The following is a 3,105-nucleotide window of genomic DNA, read 5'->3' on the forward strand; positions in this document are numbered from 1 at the left end:
TTAGAAATATTTAAAGCTGAAATGAAACTCATTTTCCTATTACAACTTATATTTTCAACATCATTATGTTCTTATTCTCATATTATTTTCCCACAAAATGAGAAGGAATAGAAATCTAGCTCTCAAAAGAAATGCTCCAGAGGCGCTGGCTAGCTCAGTCAGAGGAGCATGAGACTCTTAGTCTTGGGGTTATGGGTTCGAGCCCCACGCTGGGTGTGGAGAGTACTAAAAAATAAATAAACTTAAAAAAAAATAAAGAAAGGAAAGCTCCAGGGCAAGATGAGTCATGTAGTAAAAATACACTGGAGGAAACCAATAGGTCCTAGTCTCATGCTACTATTTCCACTAGCTTCTGATATGGCTAAGTGGCTAATATCAGACCACCTCACCTAGGAATATGAATTATAAATTTAGGCAACATACAAATACAACAGCCATTTAAAGGCAATGAAGAGCAAATAGGCATAAACTCGAGGGGATTAAATTCTCGAAATAAGAGAACTGTACTGTCTATAATCCATATTTATTCAACTTTTCCCTGAGAGCATTCTTCAGACTGTAAGGCATGAATGGACACAACTCAATCAAGAAGTAGCCATTTTATTTGTCTAAGAAGTCAGAGATGGAATTAGGAGCTACTAGAGTGGTTAGAAATTGGGGAAGCAGATTCCAGGTAAAAGGGGAACCTATGACAGAGATAAGCCCTCAAATCTAAGCATACCCTACCTTTAAATACTTGGTTGACCCCGGAATAGAGCATGTGCAAGGCATGACTCCAAGGATGCCTGAGGAAAAACAGTGGCTGGACACTGCAAAGAGCAGAGATTTTCGCAGCTGTCTGCTACAGAGAAGACAAAGGGGATTAAAGATCAGAAATGTTAAAGGAGCTTGAAAAACACTCAGAACATTTCAATGAAAAGCCAGAAGAGCCACACTGTCAACGTGAAATTCAAATCCCAGTTCGAAAGGATTTGCCTTGGAACTCGGAGAAAAAACTAAAATAGACCTACACTAATAAAGCCTAGAACCAAACTTCTACAAGTTCAAGATGACTGGCAAGCAATTTACCTGCCTGCTATAAAAAAAACTTGACATTCTTCAAAGGAAGATAATAGAATTCAGGATCTTTACAGTAATTTATCCAATATATCTGGTATGTAATAAACACTTAGTAGACATGAGAAGAAATAGGAAAATGTGACCCATAATTAAGAGAAATATCAACCAATACAAACAGTCCCACAGATGACCCAGATGTTGAAATTAGCAAAGACTTTAAAATAACTCTGATAAATATGTCTTAAAATTTACTGAAAAATATAATCATAATGCAAAGAGAGATGGGGACTTTTAGGAGAAAAATGGGAAGTATGAAAAAGGATCAAATGGAACCCCAAAATATAACATCTGAAATTAAAAGTATATTAGATGTTATTAACAGCAGGTTAGACACCATGAAAGTAAAGGATTGAAGACCCTAAAAACCAATGCAGCCATTGTAAAAAAATATTGTATACAGGCAAAAAGATGTTACATAAGGAGGAACAAGGATGGCAAAATGTATGAATGATAACTGATTTTAATTAGAAATTGAACAAATTAAAAATTTATTTTAATTAGAACATAAATAGGCTTTCACACAATTCTATTGATATGAAAACATAACTGATGATATTTCAAACTAATTCTACTACATTTATTATTATTTAATTTCAGTGGTTTTGAGATATTCTGGAGCAAAAAGGTTTATAATTGACTAAAAGCGACTGGAAGTAGTGCTGTTTCTTTTTTTTTAATATCAAAAAGGAACATATAAGGTCAAAATGATACAAAATGGAGTAAAAAAATATTGCTACATGTAACATATACTTTAAATTATTTTGAAATACACAGAAAAGTAAAGGTGGTAATGATCATTACATTAAGGTGGTGGGATTATAAGTGATTATTTTTCTCTTCTCAAATTTCCAAGTTTTATACCAATGGCCTATTCTGCCTTAATATTTCAGTATGTATTTCTGAAACACAATGACACTCTCATACATAACAATAGCACAACCCTCGAAATCAGGAACTTAATACTGATATGCTACCACCATATAATCCAAACATTTCTCTCAAATTTTGCTGATTGTTCTAAGAATGCCATTTATAGATCTACAATTAAGTCCAGATCCTGCATTGCATTTTTATCTCCTTGTACTCTTCAATCTTGAACAGTTTTTAGATGATTCTTTAATTTTCATGACCTTGAAGTTTTTTATACTTTATATGCTGAACTAATTTTAGACTAACAGAAAACTTTCAAAGAGTACAGGAATTCCTATATGCTTTGCATTCAGATTCTTCAAATCTTAACCATTTTAACACATTTTCTTTATTTCTTTTTTCCAAAGTATTGCAGAGAAAAATGCAGCGATGATCACTCCTTACTTCTAAAAAACATCAGTATGAACTTCCTATCAACAAGGACTTTTCCTTATGATACCAAGGCACAATTATTAAACTCAGAAAATTAACATTGATAGAATACTTTTATCTAACCCACATTCAAATTTTGTCAACTAACCCACAAATGTTCTTTTTATCAAAAGAAAAAATGATGTCTGGTCCAGGATCCAACCCAAGATCACAGGTTGCTGCATTTAGCTGTTACATCTGTTTAGTGTCCTTTAACCTGGGACAGTTCTATAGTCTTTTTATCTTTCACAATCTTGGAACTTTTATTTATTTATTTTTTAAAGTTTATTTTGAGAGGGAGAGGGGGAGAGAGAGAGAGAGAGAGAGAGAATGCATGAGCTGGGAAGGGGCAGATAGAGAGGGAGAGAGGATTCCATGCAGGAGCCCAACTCTGGGTTCAAACTCAGGAACTGTGAGATCAAGACCTGAGCTAAAACCAAGGGTCGGATACTTAACCAACTGACCCATCCAGACACCCCTGGGAATTTTTGAACAGTACAGAAGCTATCTTGTAGATTTCCCTCCAAAAAATGGGAAACATCAGCAGAGAGATGAAAACAATGAAAAGAACCAAACGGAAGACTTGGAATATAATAGCCAATATAAGAAAATCACTGGAGGAACTCATGAAAATAATGGCGGTGC

This window comes from Herpailurus yagouaroundi, unplaced genomic scaffold (assembly GCF_014898765.1).
Source record: "Herpailurus yagouaroundi ecotype Mexico unplaced genomic scaffold, PumYag 203, whole genome shotgun sequence".
Lineage (NCBI taxonomy): Eukaryota > Metazoa > Chordata > Mammalia > Carnivora > Felidae > Herpailurus > Herpailurus yagouaroundi.